At 40.4% G+C, this 22,355-nt stretch overlaps 1 protein-coding gene across 7 annotated transcripts in view; it reads right to left on the bottom strand.

Annotated features, from left to right (window-relative positions):
• The window catches only part of FGF12 (fibroblast growth factor 12), a 650,917-nt gene that overhangs the window by 314,399 nt on the left and 314,163 nt on the right, over positions 1-22,355 (bottom strand). Inside the window, exon 1 of one of the 7 annotated variants that reach the window (XM_055568695.1) lies at positions 8,479-8,600. The exons of 5 other annotated variants lie outside the window; for them this stretch is intronic. The gene's annotated coding sequence lies outside the window, so the exon portion shown is untranslated. Of the gene's footprint in view, positions 1-4,463; positions 4,485-8,478; positions 8,601-22,355 lie in introns of those variants that run through there. One more of the 7 variants, XM_055568699.1, reaches the window with a different exon arrangement.

The following is a 22,355-nucleotide window of genomic DNA, read 5'->3' as shown; positions in this document are numbered from 1 at the left end:
TGACTCTTACCAATAAAACCCTCACAGACTAATCATTTTAAATCATAAAACACAGTGGAACCTGCTTAAAGAGAAGCTTGTGAAGGATAACTGAATACTGATTATATTGTCAGGAGAGCAGGAAAGAAGCTGGTTTTCTACGGTACAGCATCTTAGAAACAGAAATGGATTGAAAGAAACAATGCGTCCTTTCTTTCCTCCTCCTCTTCCTTCGTGTGCTCCTCTTCTGTTTCTTTTGGATAAAAATGAGGTACTAATAGCTATACCTTAGAAAGTTACTTAATCCCCTCAACTTCTATATTGATTACTCCTTCTCCAAAACTGTGCGCTTGCACTTTACCTCAAAGGCAAGATGTACTTCAAAGAGAGATATCATGAAAATAAAGGGGAAGAAAGGTGGTCATATGTTGATTCTTGCTGGTTTAAAATACAATCTTTATTACTTTTGATGTGAGTTGGCCTATGCTTTGGTGTTTGTTGATCTTAACACATGAGTTAAGGTAAATAAGAGTATTTATAGATTTGAGAGGGTATCTGTTCATGCCATTCTGAAAAAGAAAAACAAAAGTGTTGCCGTAAAATACTATCAAGGATAAAAATTAGGTATAGATATAAAAACAAACATGATTACTGAAGAGGAAAGGGCAGGGGAAGGGTAAAAAGGGAGTTTGGAATTAGCAGATATAAACTGCTATATACAAAATGGATAAATGACAAGGATCTACTTATAGCACAGAGAACTATATTCCACATCTTATAATAATCTATAATGGAAAAGAATCATAAAAAATACATGTATAAGTACAACACCAACTGAATCCGGTGTTTTGCTTACACCTGTAACTAACACAATATTTTAAATCAACTATTCTGGTGTTCTTTGGAAGGAATGATGCTAAAGCTGAAACTCCAGTACTTTGGCCACCTCTGATGCTGGGAGGGATTGGGGACAGGAGGAGAAGGGGAAGACAGAGGATGAGATGGCTGGATGGCATTACTGACTCAATGGACGTGAGTCTGAGTGAACTCCGGGAGCTGGTGATGGACAGGGAGGCCTGGCGTGCTGCAATTCACGGGGTCGCAAAGAGTCGGACATGACTGAGCGACTGAACTGAACTGATAATTTGGAGAAGGCAACGGCAACCCACTCTACTACTCTTGCCTGGGAAATCCCATGGACGGAGGAGCCTGGAGGCTGCAGTCAATGGGGTCCCGAAGAGTCGGACACGACTGAGCAACTTCACTTTCACTTTTCACTTTCATGCATTGGAGAAGGAAATGGCAACCCACTCCAGTGCTCTTGCCTGGAGAATCCCAGGGACGGGGGAGCCTGGTGGGCTGCCGTCTATGGGGTCGCAGAGTTGGACAGGACTGAAGCGACTTAGCAGCAGCAGCACCAGCAGCATACTTCAATTTTTTTTAAAGGAAAATATTAGATAAAAGGCATTTAAGATATTCTTTGCAACAAGTAAACAAACAAATCAATGTATCTAGGACATTCCAGATGCTGCCTTCACAGTCATACACAATGGGTTTTCTATGGTGATGAAATTATCACCTCAGATGCCACCATTTTTGTTCAGTTCAGTTCAGTTCAGTCACTCAGTCGTGTCCGACTCTTCGCGACCCCATGAATCGCAGCACGCCAGGCCTCCCTGTCCATCACCAACTCCCGAACTCCACCCAAACCCATGTCCATTGAGTCGGTGATGCCACCCAACCATCTCATCCTCTGTCTTCCCCTTCTCCTCCTGCCCTCAATCCCTCCCAGCATCAGGGTCTTTTCCAATGAGTCAGCTCTTCGCATCAGGTGGCCAAAGTATTGGAGTTTCAGCTTCAACATCAGTCCTTCCAATGAACACCCAGGACTGATCTCCTTTAGGATGGACTGGTTGGATCTCCTTGCAGTCCAAGGGACTCTCAAGAGTCTTCTCCAACACCATCTCAGATGCCACCATTTTTGTTAAACCTTAACAATTTTAAGATAAGCTCTTTGGGGGAGGTATTATAATTACTTTAAAAATCAGGCCTTCCTTTGCCCACCCATGTTCATAGCAGCACTATTCACTATAGACAAAAGATGGAAGCAGCCCAAATGTTCGTGGATGAGTGGATAAACAATATGTGGTACATACATACAGTGGAATTTTATTCAGCCTTAAAAGCAAAAGAAATCCTGACACATGGCACAACATGGATGAACTCTGAAGACATTATAGCAAGAGAAATAAGTAGGTCACAAAAAAGATTAAAATGACATGACTCCTCTGATATGAGGTACCTAGAGGTGTTAAATTCACAGAAAGAAGGATGGTGGTTTGTAGAAGCTGGGAGAAAGCAGGAAAGGAGTTGTTGCTAAGTGGGTGTAGTTTCCATTTTGCAAGTTGAAAAAATTCTAGCGTTCCATTGCTCAACAATGTGAAAGTAGTTACCACTACTGAATTGAACAATTAAAATGGTAAAGCAGGTAAATGTTACATTATGCATTTTTTAATCACAATTGACAATTTAAAAAAACATAATTGGACCTTCTTTGAAACAAAATGCCTGAATCAGTTTTAACCCCCCCAACACACACCATTTAGTTTTTGACTGCTACTCTTTAAACAGTTCCTGTACAATGTACAAATATTTCTCCAAATAATAGAGGAGTTGGCTAGAAAGTGTTCAATTCATTAATTTAGCTCCTGTGATGTGTGTAATGTAATGTATTTGGCACTGAATAAAAGGAGGAAATAAGGAAAGCATTTCAGTAATTACTATTTTTTAATAGAGAACATCATCAGGAGGGCAGACCTAGATAAGTCCTAGCACAAGTAAGGAAAAATAAGACTCATATTGACACAGAACCCAGAAACTCCTTTAATACTATGACCAGTACATTGGATGCATACTTGTTACCTGAATATCTGAAAACCAGAGTTTTTCAACAGTTGAGTCTGTGCTCAATATTAACCATTTCTAAATTCCACTGAACACTTGCTTTTTCAAGAGATATCTGAAGTTGCCTGTCAGCCCCAAGCTACGATGGAGTCAAACCACTTCCCCCAAACACCATACATTTCATTTTAAAGAAAAGAAATCTTGTAAGCAAAGGACTAAAGTGATGGCATGAGTTATCTTGAGAACTCCAACCCAAATGGGTTCCAAATGGAGAAACAATCTGGATCACTCTAACAAAGACAAACACTCCTTTTACCACCCGTGATGAGCCTCGGAGGTAAACTCTCTACGTACACAGGAGCTGGGGTCTAAACAGAGAAACCTTGGTGGTACCTGCAAGCAGTAAGTAGTAGATGAAACCTTTCGATCTAAAGTTTGTATCAGTTTCATTTTCTCAGAAGTCAAAATAGAAAGGAGCTGATTAGATAGATCTTAGCTAATGGAGTGAAGCAAAATATCTTGGTTCCCTGAAAGTAAAGCTGTATTACAAGAAAAAAAGCATGAAAGAGAATTTTAAAAGTATAGACCACTTTATTCTTGTATTTCTATTGCAAATGTGTCTAGAACACTAATAAAACCAAGAGGCTGTTTTTACCACCCTTATTCCACTTCCTGTAATCAAAAGTGACAGGAAAAAGTGACAAATTGGTTCAAAATACAAAAGCTGCTGAAAGGAAAACAATTCTGATAAAATCACAGAATCCTGGGGTTGGAAGGGCATGTCATCCAACTCCTCATCAAGTGACAAAGCTTTCTTGAAAATCTCCACTGATGGACTGTCACAGCCTCCTGAGACCTCTCCTGCATCTTAGGTCAGTTATGACTAAAAAATGTCCTTCTAATAGTAAAAGAAAACACATTTCACCTAGCCTCAGTTCCACCATTTGGGTGCACTGGGAATTAGTCTAGCACCTCTTCCTTGGGGCAGCCTTTCAGATTGTTGCAGAGAGCAACGTTGTCGTCTTTTTGTTTCTTTCTCTGTTAACAAAATACCCTTAGTTCCCTTGGTCAGTCCTCATAAAATCAGTATGTCCTCTCCCACCTGAATGCACCTGGTTTTCAATAGCTTTCTGAATTTAACACCTCTGTCATCTCTAAATAAGACAGCACAGAGTTTGGGTCAATTTTTACTCCACCCATTAAAAAATGACTTAAAATTTTTTGACTTCATAAAGGTTGTAAATCCCTTATTTGTGCATTTCAACATTTATTACTATAAAATGTAACAATCTTTTATATTATTTAGAAATGCTGACAAAACATTAAACTCATCATGTCAATTTGTGCCCTCAACTAGCAGGCTGCAGCATTAACCTCCACCTGGCAATTAAACAGGAACGTTGGGCCTTCTCTTTGACTATAACCTCTCCGTCACACACCCCCAACCATAGTGCATGCACCCACCCACACGCACACACACACACCTACACACTTTGCTTGATATTATCCCCCAATGTCCCTTGTTGCTGCCTTTCTGTTCCCATGGCTACATCCTCATCCAGGCTTCTGTCATTACTCACATGGGCAGTTCTACAGACCAGGTCTGCCAGGTCAGTGCTAATGGCCTTTCAACCCTCAGTTCCCATTCTTTAAGGGGCTTATCTCAACAATCAACATGCAGTGTTTACTGAACATTCAGTGTTCCCTGCTTTCCTCTTAGGGCTGGTATGAAATAATGGATGAATGGTTTTAACCTGTAAACAACTAAGTTATCTTCTGCCCACCATACTCTGTTCAGGTAAGCCCCATAATCCTCTCCTTGTCAGACAGCATCCTCCTTCCATGTACAACCTCCCTGCTTTAGTCCCCTTCACCTGGATGGCCTCTCCTATTTTTCTGTCCATTCAGATCACACTGCCCACTTCTTCCAAAACCCATCCACATGAAACATTTCCCAATACCTCCATAAATGAAATATATATATCCAGTGGTATGCTGTAATGCTATCTCCTGTCAAAACAAAACAAAATAAAACACAGCCAATTCTGGGTTTTTGTTTGTTTGCCTGCTTCTTTTATTTTGCTCATACGTTAATACAGTCCCTAATTTACAGTAATATCAATGCTACCATCATTTGTGTTCTTCAAAGGAAATGGAGTTTTACTTGTTTGTTCATTTTACTAGGAAAGACACTGAGAAGGAAAGAAGTGATTTTAAGCTTGACTTCTTTAAGAAATAATTTGAGTTTGGAAATTTAAGAAACCGTGTGTGGAAATGTTGTGAGGGAGGGGCTCCCAAAGTGAGAGCTGCTTAACTGATCATCACTGTAATTACTGTAAGGCACCCTCTGAATTTCAAGTAATTAAATGGATCAGGGCTGCTTATGAAAAACAAGCCTGCAGTGCAGTGAAGATGACTCCACATCTAGAGATGCCTCCATAATGTTGTCAAAGTAAATAGCAAGCACTCCCCCCTGTCATAACCTCCACTTTCTTTAAAGGGTCTCGAGCTCTAAAACAAAAAAAAAGGCTCAGCTTAAATTCAACCTCACCCAGGTAACCTCCCAAATCCCCGACTCAAGAATAGTCCTTATTTTCTTGTGCTTCTGTGGTACTGTGAATAGCCAATATATGGTAGCCTATAAAACATGAACTGAAGTAACATGATTGTATACATAGAAAAGGTTTTAATTTTAATCTATTGATAAATACTAGAATTAAAAAATCAATTTAGCAAGGTTGCTGATTACAAGGTGATTAAAATAAAATGCAATTGCATTTTACTGGCAACAAACAATCGGAAACAATACCGTTTATGTTTTTGTCATTCAGTCCGACTCTTTGTGACCCCATGGACTGCAGCATGCCAGGTTTCCCTTCACTATCTCCCAGAGTTTGCTCAAACTCATGTCTATTGAAATGGGGATGCCATCCAACCATCTCATCCTCTGTCACCCACTTCTCCTCCTGCCCTCAATCTTGCCCAACATCAAGGTCTTTTCCAAAATCATCACATACTCATGAAAAAAAAATTTAAGAAAAAAAGACCCCTGCATAGAAAACTACAAAGTATTACTGAGAGTAATTATAGGTCTAAATAAATAGACAAAGCACATTCATGATTTGGAAATCTCAACACTGAAAATATGTTGATGTATAGACAAAAAAAAATCAAAATCAAAATCCTAGAAGAAATGTGTGGCAAGAGTAACTTACTAAGGGGATATATAAGTGAAAAGGACCAAGAATTGATAAGAAAATCTTAAAGAAGATGGAAAGTTGAGTGACTTTATACTACAAAATAAAAACATCTATTTTAAAGGGACAGTAATTAAAACAATGAAGGATTGGTACAAAGACAGACAACTAGACAAGTTGGACAGAATAGAGTACAAATACATCCTCAAATATATGAGGCTACCTGATCCGATTGATGGCAATGGTGCCATTGAAAATACAGAGGAGGAAGGAAAGGTATTTTTAATAAATGGATCTAGGTCATTTGAATATCCATGTTGGAAACAAATGTATCTTAATCCTTACCTTACATCACATCCAAAAATCAATCCCAAAGAAATTTTAATTTGAATGGCAAAACAGTAAAACTCTAGTACATAATAATTTTTAGGCAGATGTCCTCATGACCTTTGGTTAGGTAAAGACTTTGTAAACAGGACACAAAAAACACTGATATTACCAAAAAATTGCCAAACGCACTTTTTAAATTTTATGATTTAATGTTTATCAAAATTATGTTTATCACACAATAACTTACATCCATCAAAAGACATTATTAAGTGAATAATAAAGGCAGGCTCCTGAGTGGGAGAAGATATTTGCAGTACACATATCTGTGTCTTTTTTTAAAAAAAAGCTTGAGTTACAATAATTTACAGTTTATAATATGTTGTTTCAGAAATCACTTCATTTGATGCTTACAAATGTCCTTACAAGACAAGTTCTACAGATGGGAGAAACTGAGGGTTAGAAAGCTGAAGTGACTGGTAAACAGAAGCACTGGAACCCAGGTCTGCAGACCAGATCTAGTGCTCAGGCCCCTCTACCACAATCTTTTTTATAAAACCTATTGTATAGAACATGTTCCAGGCTCCCCAGGTGGCTCAGTGGTAAAGAATCAGCCTATCAACACAGGAGACAAAAGAGATGGGAGTCCAATCCCTGGGTCAGGAGATCCCGTAGGGTAGGAAATGCAACCCGCTCCAGTATTCTTGCCTGGGAATTTCCATGGACAGAGGAGCCTGGTGGGCTAATTTCACGGATTCATTTCGATATTTGGCAAAACTAATACAATATTGTAAAGTTTAAAAATAAAATAAAAAAAATTCTTTAAAGAAAATAAAAAATTACAAGTACACTGCTGTACATCACTTCAGTTTTGTCTGACTCTGCAATCCTATGGACTGTAGTCCGTCTGAGCCACCAGGGAAGCCCCCCACTTCCTCTTCACTAGATTCCAAAATGGCAGTGACAAGTCCACTGCTGCCCTGTAACAGGGAAGAATGATAAGGGAGATGGCTGAGAGAAAAAACCAGCAACTTTATACAAATGCGGTCAGATATCCTACTTTTGCAAATTTACAAAAAATATAGGAACCTGTGACTACTATACCAGGACCCCTCCCAGGGCCATGAAAGGGTTTATACAAGTAAGAAAGCCATGAAGCTAATGCTTGAGCAGCCTCTCATCAGTGGACGTAAAGGACACCAGTTTTACCTGGAAAACTGTGAGACAAGTCAAGTTGTTCCTGGAATGAGGAAAATAAGGTATGGAAAGAGTAAATAAACTACCCAAAGTCTCACAACTAGTAAAGGGTGGAGGTGGAATTGAACCCAAGCAGCCCAAACCCAGCTTTCACCTTCTTTAGCAGAATGCTAGCCCTCTTGCCATTGGAACAAGCTTACAACTATGTGTGTGTGTGTGTGTGTGTGTGTGTGTGTACACACACATGCATGTGAGTTTGGCAGCAAGGAAAGAAAACAAGTATTCTGTGATTATTAATGTAATGTAAGTTGACTTTTTTTTTAGTTCTTATTTGCTTGCAGTGACAGCTTACAGCAACAGAGAATGGGTCTTGGAGTTGATGCTGGGGACTAAAACAGCAGTCACTGTTACTGAAAAACTAGTTGGACTCAGCAGCGATTGAAAAGCCCATCTCAAGGCTTTCTCCCCAAAACACAGCATACTACTCAAAACCCCCATCACTGGAACAGTTATACTCCAATTCAAAATAAATTTCTAAAAAGTATTTATTTTAATGAATACTGTTGAAACAACACAGTTTAAGGAAAACACACCATGATTAATGCATCTACTTCTTTCAGTTGGCCTGAGCAACTCTCATAGCTTTATTCTTGCCCTTATTGAACACCTACTTCCTGCCAGGCCCTGTGCTAAGTGATGGGGTTCTAAGGGCAAGAGAGGAACACGAGCCCAGGATGGAATATCATCATAGTCCCCATCTGCAGGAGGCTCAGTCTCATTCTACCTGGTGACCCCATGAAAACTGATAAGGAGTAAAAGCTCCCTGGACCCAAAATGATACATTCTGCGGTAGTGATGTACCAGAGGGAAATACCTTCTTTTGTTGGGACACAACAGCAAAGAGTCAGAGTTCAGTGATAAAAATCAGTGGTTCTCCAACCTTCACACACATCAGAATCACCTGGAGGGCTTGTGAAAACAGAACAAGGGCCCTCCCACTCCCAGATTTCTGATTCAAAAGGTGTGCGGTTGGGCCAAGATTCTGGAGTTCTAACAAGTTCCCAGGTGATGCTAAAGTTGCTGGTGTGGGGCCCACACCTGGAGAGCCACTGTTGGAAGGGATGATTATGAAATGAGCTGATTAGAAAGGGATGAAGCTCCAACGTTTAAAAAGCTCCCCGGGTGTACTAATGTGCAGCAGGAGAGCGGAGCCACTGGATTAGATTAGATGGTGTTACTTGTCCAAAATAATTGCACATACTAAGAAATACTTTTAAGCTTACGTCTATTTCTGAGCATCGTGCCTGATTAACGCTTTGTTTCCTTGTCGGTTCAAACTTGTAGACAAAGCTATGCTTAGGATGACATTTTCCAAAGACCAGAATGCAGCCCGTATTTTTCGATTGTTGAATACATACTAGGCGTTGTGTCTCCCAACACTGTACTGGGTGCCGGAGAACACAAAGATGGGGACTCATCCCAAACTGATCGGTGCTAAAGGACAAAAAGATTATTTAATAACCTATTCATTGAAAAAAAAAATATGCTTTGAGTGTTCCTTTTTGCTGTCCAAGGAGCTCAGACTTTTCTCTTTAAAGATGAGAAGCTATAGAGGTTTTTAAGGATAAAAGTGATGTACTCTGAATTGCATCTTTGTTGTGTGCATCTTAAATTCATTAGAAGGTCCTTGGATAAAGAGATGCTGGGAGAAATGATCATAATTAAATAGCAGAAGGGAGGGGAGGAGGATGAACTCTGTGGAAAAAAAGCAGGAGGAAACAGGAGTCATTAAGGAGGCTAGTGACTCGAGAAAGAGGCTTACAGCTACAAAGATTTTAGTAAACACTGACAATTCCAGTTTCAAGATCCTTAGGAAAATAGAAATACTATTTTAATTAAAAGAAAAAGATGCTACTTGTATAAAGACCTAGTTGGGTAGCAGCATTACCCTTTAGCCAGAAGTTTTAAGGAAAAGCCAGTGGAATTTATGAGTCAAGAGAATATTTGCTAGTAACCCCAATTCCAAATTTACTTATTTCTTCCCTCTCCCATAATTTGGAAACACCACTGAACAACCACTCTACTTAAAATCTCCAGCTCCTTCAGCTTCAGGCACTGCTTCCTACTCTTTGCCTCTCCCTTATTCATTTCCTGTCTTTCTTTCTCCTGTCCTTGAATAAGTGTATTCTCTAAATTCTATTTTTCTTTGGCTCCCATATCACCTCAATTGACTAAAAAGACTTTTCTATATGGAAAAATCTAGACTTTTTCTCTCTTACAACTATCCTGAGATTAAGCCTCTCATTTCCAATGGCCTTCTGGCCTATTCCTTAGGCAACTCAAACTGGAGGACTCTATTTTATTCATGTTTACCCACTGATGAGATCCTACCGTTCTTTAAAAAAAAAAAAATCTCACATGTACTATGAAAGCATCTCTGTTTCTTGCTGGATGTGATTCTCAACCTCATACTTTCCTCATTCATCTAACAGTATAATGAATGATGGTCCAAGACCTTCTAATTTCACGTCTCTTCCAGATGTTAAATTCAGTGAGGACAAAAAAACATATGCCTTGTTCATCTGCATATGCACAACCTAAGGCTTGCACTTATCATTTGTTAAATTGATTTGGGAGCATAAAACTGCTACAAAGGGTCTCTTTTAAGGCTTCCTGAAAACATACAGCCAATTTAGAAGAAGCCAGGAAAAACAGGAGAACAGATTTGGTTCTTTTTATCAGTCAAGAGACAGAACCAGAGGACTCCTAGGCATTTATTTCCTGATGCCAATCAAATTAGATCACTAGTTAACAAGTCTCCCTCAGCTCCAGCCTCAGAAGGCTAAAAACCAGAGTAAAGTACCCAGAGAAGAGACAGGTTTGCTGCTATAATCAGGCAGATATCACTAAGAAGGGAAACATTCATGTTAAAAACAGACAATTTACCAGAATTTCAGCAAAAGAAGCTTACGCTTGACCAATACATCATCACAGAGACATTTGCAGTGTTACTAAGAAAATCAGTCTGCAGGGCTGTAACATTTCTTTCAGAGTTCCTTGGGCCAGCAGCCCTCTCTGGCTTTATAAATCTTTGTAGTTTCAGAGAAATGGAGGTTGACCTGGGAGAAGCACCTCCCTAGGGCTGAATCTAAAACAAGAGAGTCACAAAGCATGGGCAACCCTCAGCACTGCAACACTAGGTATGTGGGTCCAGTTACAATTGGATTGTCCTTTGCAGTGGATCCTTGAGAATCATCCAAAACACAGCACAACCAACATGGGATTGTCTGACTTTATCACATTCTTATGGATATTTATAAATGGCAATTAGATTCAGACTTTAGGCCTAGAACAAGTGAGAATGTAAAAATTGCCTGAAAGTTTTTTATTGAAATAATTTTATTACAACAGCCCCTTCTGATCTAACCGTTATTCTTTCCTGTTAACACAGATTCTGCCACTATCAATATTCTTTATCTAGATTTTAGAGCCTCTACTGTTGATCCAGACCAGTATTTCTTTATGTCCTACACAAGGCAGAGCTCTTTTACCTATTCTCAGCAAAGCTAAAAAGAACTTCAGACTTTTTTCAGTAGAATGCAGCTTCCAAAGAAGATTGCTTTTAAGGCACATTTTAATCTCCCCTTCCTGGAATCATAATACTCCCACTTTTCTTAGATTGTTCAATCAATAAATATTTAGAAATTTCCTTCCATGTGCTGGGCACTGTGTTGTGCTTGAGAATACAACGGTGAGCAAAACCAGACCTGATTCAAGTATCAATTGGGCTGAGAATCCAGCAATGGGAGAGACAGACACAAATTAAAGGTAAAATTGCATCTGTGAATAAAGAGAGGTGCATGGTTGTGTGAGAGTATACTACAAGGAAAGGGGAGTCAGGGTGGTCTTTACTGGAGAAGGAAAAGTTTAGCTCAAGTCCAAGGGCTCAGAATGGAACACTTTTTCAGGTCGGGGGAAGAGGGGGGTGGAGAGTATATAGAAAGATTTTATGGTGTGAGAGCATGAATAATAAGATAATTTTTTTAAAGGACTAGAAAAAGTTGTCTTTATAGACCTTCGGAAGAAAAATACCTTTGTGAACTGTGTAATAAGAAATCTTTTGAAAGATTTTAAAGAGTTGGTGAGGTGAAAGGCATTTTGAAAGGTCACTCTGACTGCAGTCTGGGAAAATAACAACTAGAGGGGGTATTGAGTCCCATGGCACACTGGTTGGGAGTATTTTGCGTTAGTCTATGAGAAAGAAACAAGATGAAAGTGGTGGCAGTGGAGGAATTCATGATTAGTCAGATGGAGTACGGGGTAGGAACAACAGGAATGAGTCGCGTGATCTCTAGGTTGCTGGAATAACAGGAGAGCCTGAGTCCCACTCACTGAGCACGACACACTACCAGCAGGCACGCTGCGAGGAGCAAGACCACGAGACTCAATTCTGATGTGCTGCGCTTCAAAATTTTCCTTCACTGACACTCCTCTTTATCCTAGTTTTTAAATATCTCTTAAATTAAAAAGAAAAAGGGAATTTCTCATAAATTAGAAGGCAAAAATATATAGGCGGCATCTCTCTAAATCTTGTTTTGCAGATGGTAAAAGGATTTCAAACATCTGCTACATTTGAAAATCCAAGTCTATTTACTCTTCTAATATATGTTAATCACTCAACAAATTGAAAATGAAACAAATGATGCCTTACTCACCAGACACACAATCTAACTCATCAGTCACTATGAGCATCCATTGTGAGGCTGAAAACATTTTTCAGTCCATTAAATATTATACACTAATTTGATAATGACATTTGACTTAACAGTTTTACTTAAATTTTAATGTATGCAACGTCTCTCTCAAATTAAATGTGAGCTCACTGATGATAGGAGCCACAGCTCACATTTCTAAGTCATTGTAGAAAATGCTCTAGTATAAAGTAGCTCAATCCATATACAATAAATACTGTACATTTCCCAATCCTTGACACTGTTTTGAGCACTGGTAAGAGTAAAAAAATGGTTCCAAATAGGAAAGGAATACGTCAAGGCTGTATAGGTCACCCTGCTTATTTAACTTATATGCAGAGTACATCATGAGACACCCTGGGCTGGATGAAGCACAAGCTGGAATCAAGATTGCCGGAAGACATATCAATAACCTCAGATATGCAGATGATACCACCCTTATGGCAGAAAGCAAAGAAGAACTAAAGAGCCTCTTGATGAAAGTGAAAGAGGAGAGTGAAAAACTTGGCTTAAAACTCAACATTCAGAAAATGAAGATCATGGCATCTGGTCCCATCACATCATGGGAAATAGATGGGGAGACAGTGGAAACAGTGGCAGACTTTATTCTTTTGGGCTCCAAAATCACTGCAGATGGTAACTGCAGCCATGAAATTAAAAGATGCTTGCTCCTTGGAAGAAAAGTTATGACCAACCTAGACAGCATATTCAAAAGCAGAGACATTACTTTGCCAACAAAGGTCCATCTGGTCAAAGCTACGGTTTTTCCAATAGTCATGTATGGATGTGAGAGTTGGACTATAAAGAAAGCTGAGTGCTGAAGAATTGATGCTTTTGAGCTGTGGTGTTGGAGAAGACTCTTGAGAGTCTCTTGGACAGCAAGGAGATCCAACCAGTCCATCCTAAAGGAAATCAGTCCTGAATATTCACTGGGATTTCTGATGCTGAAGCTGAAACTCCAATACTTTACCCACCTGATGCAAAAAGCTGATTCATTGGAAAAGACCCTGATGCTGGGAAAGACTGAAGGCACGAGGAGAGGGAGATGACAGAGAATGAGATGGTTGGATGGCATCACTGATTCAATGGACATTAGTTTGAGTAAACTCACGGGAGTTGGTGACGGACAGGGAGGCCTGGCATGCTGTAGTCCATGGGGTCACAAAGAGTCGGACACGATTGAGGAACTGAACTGAACTGAACTGAAGAGTAAAATGATATGTGGAAGAAAAAAATTATATTTAGGGTGTGCGTGCTAAGTCACTTGAGTCATATACAACTCTTTGCAACTCTATGGACTATAACCCACCAGGCTCCTCTATCCATCGGATTCCTCAGGCAAGAATTCTGGAGTGGGTTGCCATGCCCTGGAACCTGCATCTTTTTTGTCTCTTGCATTGCTAGGCGGGTTCTTTACCCCTAATGCCACCTGGACTTAAATTCTAATACCAGTATTACCCTTTAACTAGAAAAGTGGGCAAATTATTTTCACTTCCCTGGGCTTCAGTTGCCTCAATTACTAATCTCTGAAGACTCAATTCAATGGGATCCTATACATTAAAGCATAAGCATTTATCACAGAAGTCAAAACAAAACAGCTTTCCATATCCTGCTTGATTAAATGTTGGCACAATAAAGGTCTGAATGAATGTATATCTGAATGAGTGAACCTAATGGAGGATGTAGTGAGCGGAAAGGATATTAATTAGGCATTCAGGAAACCAGTTAGGTAATCTGGATCCTAATCCCAGTTGGGCTTCCCTCATATCTCAGTTGGTAAATCATCTGCCTGCAATGCAGGAGACCTGGGTTCGATTCTTGGGTCACGAAGATCCCCTGGAGAAGGAAATGGCAACCCACTCCAGTATTCTTGCCTGGAGAATCCCATGGACAGAGAAGCCTGACAACTACAATCCACGGAATCCCAAGAGTTGGACAGGACTTAGCGACTAAACCACCACCACCAGCACCAATCCCACTTCAGCCACTGACTCACTTTGTTGGTCTCTTCTCTGTGCCTTGGCTTCCTCATCTATGAACCCAGTGATGAAACCCACCTATGAACCCAGTGATGCTGCACATTTTTTCTGACTCCCTATTGTCACAGCCCCAGAGGCAGGGAGTCACAGAGAGAAGCTCTGTACTCAGTGATAACCCTTCAAGAATGAAGAGAAGAACAATACAAGAGTATTGTTCATTCCTGGTGTAAAAAGCCCTCTTCAAGTGGGAAATGGCAGCACTTAGATTTACCCCTTAGATCCAGTCTGTGTTTTCTTCTTCCTGTGCAAGGGACAGCGAGAGAAATTCTACTTTAGGAGACAAGACTGTGAAGTGAGTCCTCAGCAATTCTAACACCAGAACCAAAGGCTGGCCTCCCAAAGGCTGGCCTGGGCTTCTAGCTCAGCAACTCCAACCTCTACAGAATTCCTCTGTTTATAGTTCAAAGGTGCACACTTGTACCAGAATTGTACTCCTTGGTCTAATTAACTCAGTATACCATTCACTTTTCCTAGAGAAAGACAATTTAAAAACTACTTTTGCAGCCTGCTCATCTTAATTGCATCAATTGTACATGTATTTTAGAAGCTTCATTTCTGCCTATCATACATCATACAGATCAAAGTTCCAGTATCACTGAATGGTGCCAAAACAATGGTACCAAAGTCATACTTCAAGGCAATTGAGATGAGCCCTAAGGAAAGAATCCATTATTATTATTATCAAAGAGAAACACAGAGCCATGCGCTTGCTACTAATGGGGCCTATCCAATAATTGCTTAATAGCTAAAAGGATGAGTTTTACTTGGAGAAACTGGATTTTACCTAAGATTTATTACAGAGAAATTCAGACATGTGCAATGATATTCATCCACTTTGTAACTTGTGTAAACATTATAGTTACTCAGGAGAACCTCAAGTGAGGTTTTCATCACTCTGTGCAGTTCTCAAAATTAGCTCCTGAATCCAGATTTGAATCAACACTGGGATATGATAGAATGGAATGTTCTCTGTCTTACATAAAAATCTTCCAAAAATATAGATAACCCTGTATAAGATATACATTTTATAAAAACACACATGAAATCTAGGAGGGGAGTAAGACAAACGGCTGGAAAGGCTGATGGAGAACTTTGAATACTTAGCTTAGTAGTTAACTTTATCTTTCAGGCTGTTGATTTTTAAAAAACAGATGTGGCATAATCAGCCTTCTGCTTTACAAAGTGCAGCTGAATAATCTGGCTTACTATTTCAAATAACATTTGTTTAGGACCTGAGTTCATAAGTTAGATCCATATTCTTTACAAACTTAGGGGAAAAAATTGTTTTTAAAAATTGTTTTCCATTAAAAAAAAAAATGAGACGAACATTTCAGATCAGCAGAATCTATATTTTAGCAAAGATTTTGCTTTATCCTTTATTTTCATATTTAAGGCATTTATTTGCTTCATACAAGCTAAATTTGAAGGAAATTCCTTCTCATGGTCAAGTATGGCTCTGCAACATGTGTGCAAGGTCCCACGGCCTATGGGAATTCAGAGAGTGACACGTGGAGCAGGTGGCAATGAGAGGGTTCAAACAGAATAGCTGAGAAGCATGCGCACCAAGGAGCAGCACCGGCACAGTGCCAGGCCCCAGGCTCATCCAGGTCCTCAGACCTCTGCCCTCAGATTCAGGAGCCACAGATCACAGAGGTCCAGAAGTCTCTACAGTGCTTCATAAGGTAGTACGGTTTTACTGGATCATAGACATTTGGATGACTTTCAACAAGCTGATTGTGAGAAGGAAATAGGAAAATGACCATCGACCTGGCTACCATGGGCTCTTGAGCCAAGTCCCATATCTCGGACCAGCATGCCACGGCCTGTGTTCTCTGCAGGGCTGTCCAAGCTGACCTTGACAGCTGACTTTGGGAAAAGGGCAAGAAAGACTTTTCTTTGAGCCTGGAATCACCATCTGCCCACTTTTCTCTCCTCTCACCTCCCAATATTTCCCATACAGTGTGTTTATTCTCTCAGACCTCATTTCATTTCTTTCTCGTTTTTTTTCTGTCTTAATTTTTTCTTTCATCTTTTTCCCCCCTTGCCTTTGTGTGAGGTTGCTCTTCTGTTTTCTATTTAGCCAATTGATGCTAACGTTGGAACAGGATATTGCGACCTCCAGCATTTAGACGAGACTGGAACAAGTGAACAAAGAGCACAGCATATTGTCATTCCTAATGTTCTAAGAATAATTCCCACAAGCCTGTTAGTAACGCTGATAGGATCTCCCAGGTTCTCTGCTTTTAGATACACCCTCCCTAGGCCAACTCACCTGCACGGAGGCCAGAAATGGTGAGAGGGCGCCACCTCGTGGGCGCAATGCAAGACGCCTAACTCTAAGAACTAAACGGAGTTTCCCTTTGTCTCTCAAAACACAGTATAAGGGAACTGGATTTTAAAACGCCTTGAAAACTTTCCAGTTACTGAAGCGAAGCTGGAAGTTATGAATTCTCTGTCCTAGGTATTCTCTGAGGAGCAGGAGAAATATCTATACCATGAATCTGTTCTTAGGTAAAATTCAAGGTGAAGGACAACCCTGGCTTCCCTTCTTTAATGAAAGGATTTGGAGCAGTCAGAAATCCAAAGAAAAAGGAGCACTAATTATGCAGATTACATGCAAATAAAATGTACACAGTATCTGGGCAGGAAATTCCACCCCTGCTTTAGAGTAGAGCACTAATTACTGCTCTTCCACTATATCTTCCCCCAGGACATCTCTTCTTTCCTTGAAACTAACCACCCATCTTACAAAATCCAGTTACTTTTTTGTATTTAATACCAGTCAATCAAAGGTATGATTTATGGACCACTTTCTTTGAAATTAACTATCTAAATTGCAGTTTCTTGGGCCCTGCTGCTGCTGCGGCTGCTAAGTCACTTCAGTCGTGTCGGACTCTGTGCGACCCCACGGACGGCAGCCCACCAGGCTTCCCCGTCCCTGGGATTCTCCAGGCAAGAACACTGGAGTGGGTTGCCATTTCCTTCTTGGGCCCTGCTGCTACTGCTGCTAAGTCACTTCAGTCGTGTTCAACTCTGTGCGACCCCAGAGACGGCAGCCCACCAGGCTCCCCCGTCCCTGGGATTCTCCAGGCAAGAACACTGGAGTGGGTTGCCATTTCCTTCTCCAATGCATGGAAGTGAAAAGTAAAAGTGAAGTCGCTCAGTCGTGTCTGACTCTTAGCGACCCCATGGACTGCAGCCTACTAGGCTCCTCCATCCATGGGATTTTCCACTGGAGTGGGGTGCCATTGCCTTCTCCATGGGCCCTACCTGACATCATTTAAATTAGAATTTCTGGGGCTGTAACAAAAGAATGGGCATTTGAGGGTAGCACCCATTCTGTGTACTACAACTAGAGACCCCAGTGCTCTCTGTGTCAGGTCCAGAAATTAAGCAATTTAGGAAGAGAACTTCCCTGGTTCTTGCATAATAGACTGATTCCAGTTTCTTAGAACACCTTGTCCAGGAAGCTTTCTCAATTTATTCCAGAAAATTCAAACAGATGCCTCTCGCTTGTGAGTCCTTCAGCTTAGTCAAAAGGAGTCATTTTATTCCATCTTTCTACTTCAGCTCATCAGTAGCTGTCTCTTTGCTGAGATATCCTGGAAGGTGGGGGCTCTTATTCATCTCTTAATGGAACCCCAAGACACAACATGCAGCAGCATATTGCACATGGCAAAGTTTTAAGAGTTCATTCCAAACTCTGTTTGAAATTGCACTTGGGATCTTCTGGCTTCAAATAATTAGCCATCAAGACTTGCAGCACAGAAAACAGCCTTCCATCCATCTTAAAAGAAGTAGACCACTGCCCCCTGGAAAATATAGTCATTCCCCTCACCTCCACTCAGGGAGGGACCAAGACACACCAATCAAGCTGCAAGTGTTTTTCTCTTTGCAGCATCCCAGGAATTCTGAGTGACAAAGGAAACAGTCATCTGCTCCACAGCCCAGCAATTGTGTCATTAAACAGATTGGTCCGCAATGACAGAAGAGGCATTCTTTGGTGACAGGCAAGTGATATAATTTGTTTTGATTCCAGACACTGGCAGCATCTGTCTGGAATACGTGCATCTCATTTGATGCTGCAGGTTTATCAACAGAAAACTGAGTCTACAAGCCAGACATTGAATAGAAGTAAAAACATTAAGTGACTACTTAAAAAGTCATAGTTTTGTCTTAGCAGAAATGATTGGAAACTTTTTTCCCTAAACTATGTGACTGCATGCAAAATGAAAAACACAAATTGTTATTCTCTAGACAAAACTGCTTTCAGAATAGTTAAATCAATGTGCCTTGACTATTGGAACATAACCAGAGTTCCAGGTTAAACACCTGGAGTTCATTAAGCTCAACATGTCCATTTCTAATAGTGATACCTCACAGAAAGTATTGAATTTAGCAAATGTTCATTGAGTACCAACTCATGCAATGAGACATTTGATGCTATAAAATCAAAGGAAGGAAGGCATGTAACCAATTGGGTAAATAGGGATGGTGTGATAGACTAAGTCATGTTTTATGTGGGCCTTAAAAGGATGCACAGCCTAAGAAGTTGAGGCAGAGGATATCGCACACACAGCAACCAACAGCAGAGATGTTCCTTCTTTAATGCCTCACCCCTCTTTTCTCCATGAGGCATCCATCCACCTGTAGAACCCATTGGACACCAGCTCAGATCACTGGCTTCCTCACCTTGAATGACCTTTCCCAGCCCCCACCTAGCAACTCAGTTCCACATCACATACGGCTTCTGCAACCTTCACCTCAGAATCCAGCTCTGATTTACAGTCTCCTATCCTTTCCCACATCACTCTTAAACAATCCCTCAGTCTCACTGAGATCCATAATCCATTGTTCTCACCACCATCCACTGTCAAATGCCCTATCCTTTCACAACCGGCAAACGTATACTCATCTTAGCGGTCTTCACTTAAAACAGCTTTTCTAGCAACAATCCTGTCTCCTGAGACTAGATGTGGTTTTCTTGTTACATATACCTTTATAGTACCTTGGATTTCTTTTTTTTGATGTTAATTTTATTTTATTTTTAAACTTTACAATATTGTATTAGTTTTGCCAAATATCGAAATGAATCCGCCACAGGTATACCTGTGTTCCCCCTCCTGAACCCTCCTCCCTCCTCCCTCCCCATACCCTCCCTCTGGGTCGTCCCAGTGCACCAGCCCCAAGCATCCAGTATTGAACCTGGACTGGCGACTCATTTCATACATGGATTTCTTCCTCCTTCAACTTAATCTTTAGAACGACTACTTATGTTTTGTCTTCCCTGCTAAAAGTAAGGAAATCTAAGACAGAAATCATTGCCCTTCTTATATGTTGTTATATACCTAGAGCACTTGGCAAATAACTGATGCTTACAAACCACCTGTTGAACCGAAAAATAAAATTGTAAAGCCCAAAGTGGCGAGGCATTGAGAAGCCTGGGGTTGTCAGGAAATCTCAGGCTAAAAGGACAGGCTGGAGTGATTTTCCTGAGTTCTTGGGCACTCAGATAATTGGGTTGTTTATTGTCTAAGTAATGGAAACATAATGGGGTATTTACAGATGAAGAAGCCCTCCGGATATTCATTTTTCTCCATAACTAATACAGCTGATTATAAAAAGCATTTATTGCAGGAAATTGTTTCAATGTAGTGAGGTAGAGAGAAGAAAAACAAACCATTTCTACAGTTCTACTATTTAATGAGTTTTTTTCCCTACCAATTTTTCAGACATTTGTTTTACACACTGGGGATAATATAGTGCAGCCAAGCTTGGACTCTAATTTGTTTCCACTTGGCATTGTAAACTAAGCATTTTTTCTTATCATTTAAAAACTTTTAGTAAGCTTCATTAAATGGCTATCCAACATTCAATCATATCACTATATTACTTTTATTTATTATTTTCCTATTTTTAAAACTTAGGTTTTTAACCATTTTAATGTTTTATTGAAATATCATGTGGTCAAGTACATAAATATTAATGGTTCAGTTCAGTAAAATTTACAAATATCTACTCCCACCTAGAGGGCTTCCCAGGTGGCTCAGTGGTAAAGAATCTGCCAGTCAGGCAGAAGACATGGTTTTGATCACTGACCCGAGAAGATCCCCTGGAGAAGGAAATGACAACCCATTCCAGTATTTCTGTCTGGAGAACCCTGTGGACAGAGGGGCCCGGTGGGCTACAGTCCATGGGGTCACAAAGAGTCGCAGAGGACTGAGCTGACTGAATCACCAGCACCACCCCCACATAACTGCAATTCAGATCAAGTTCTTAAATATTAACAGTACCCAAAAACCTCCCACACAGCCTTTCCCAAAAGTGTAACTCTGACTTATAGCACCATAAATTAATTTTACCCATTTATGAACTTTGTTTTGGCATTTATAATCTTTGATATGGTATTGCTTTTGCTCAATATTATGTCTGAAAGAGTCATCCATGCTACTGTGTGTAGCAGGGCTTTATTCCTTTTCACTTCTTTAACATATTTCACTTTATGTATCCATTCCACCCTTATGGCAGAAAGTGAAGAGGAACTAAAAAGCCTCTTGATGAAAGTGAAAGTAGAGAGTGAAAAAGTTTGCTTAAAGCTCAACATTCAGCAAACGAAGATCATAGCATCTGGTCCCATCACTTCATGGGAAATAGATGGGGAAACAGTGGAAACAGTGTCAGACTTTATTTTGGGGAGCTCCAAAATCACTGCATATGGTGACTGCAGCCATGAAATTAAAAGATGCTTACTCCTTGGAAGAAAAGTTATGACCAACCTAGATAGCATACTGAAAAGCAGAGACATTACTTTGCCAACAAAGGTCCATCTAGTCAAGGCTATGGTTTTTCCAGTGGTCATGTATGGATGTGAGAGTTGGACTGTGAAGAAGGCTGAGCGCCGAAGAATTGATGCTTTTGAACTGTGGTGCTGGAGAAGACTCTTGAGAGTCCCTTGGACTGTAAGGAGATCCAACCAGTCCATTCTAAAGGAGATCAGCCCTGGGATTTCTTTGGAAGGAATGATGCTAAAGCTGAAACTCCAGTACTTTTGCCACCTTATGCAAGAGCTGACTCATTGGAAAAGACTCTGATGCTGGGAGGGATTGGGGGCAGGAGGAGAAGGGGACGACAGAGGATGAGATGGCTGGATGGCATCACTGACTCGATGGACGTGAGTCTGAGTGAACTCCGGGAGTTGGTGATGGACAGGGAGGCCTGGCGTGCTGCAATTCATGGGGTCACAAAGAGTCAGACACGACTGAGCAACTGATCTGAACTGAAATGATCCATTCCACTGTTAATGGACACATGGTTTTTTCCCAAGTAGAAGCTATTAAATATTACAAATAGATTCCTATTATTAACAATATTTTAATCTAGTCATAGATTAAAATCTATGACATAATCGAGTCACAGATTAAAATCTATGACATAATCAAGTCATGGATTAAAATCTATGTCAAGGAGATCAAATCAGTCAATCCTAAAGGATATCAACTCTGAATATTCATTGGAAGGACTGATGCTGAAGTTGAAGCGCCAATCCTTTGGCCACCTGATGAGAAGTGTCAACTCACTGGAAAAGACCCTGATGCTGGGAAAGATTGAAGGCAGGAGGAGAAGGGGGTGGCAGAGGGTGAGATGGTTAGATAGCATCACCAACTCAATGGACATGAATTTGAGCAAACCCTTGGAGATAGTGAACGACAGCTGAGTCCGTGATGCTACAGTCTGTGGATCGCAAAGAGTTGGACACGACTTAGTGACTGAACAACAAAATATTTGGCATAAAACACACCTCAAATGGTTGCAGCAACCTACTAACGCTGAGGAAGATGGACTGTTCTTTCCTGAACATGCCTCATGCAATTATTCTGTACTCTATGAATAAATCACTTTATTTTTTTAATTTAATTTTTATTTTTTAACACCAAAAACATTTTATATTGGGGTATAGCTCA

Source organism: Bubalus kerabau, chromosome 2 (genome assembly GCF_029407905.1).
Source record: "Bubalus kerabau isolate K-KA32 ecotype Philippines breed swamp buffalo chromosome 2, PCC_UOA_SB_1v2, whole genome shotgun sequence".
NCBI lineage: Eukaryota > Metazoa > Chordata > Mammalia > Artiodactyla > Bovidae > Bubalus > Bubalus kerabau.
This window is presented reverse-complemented; position numbering and strand designations above follow the sequence as displayed.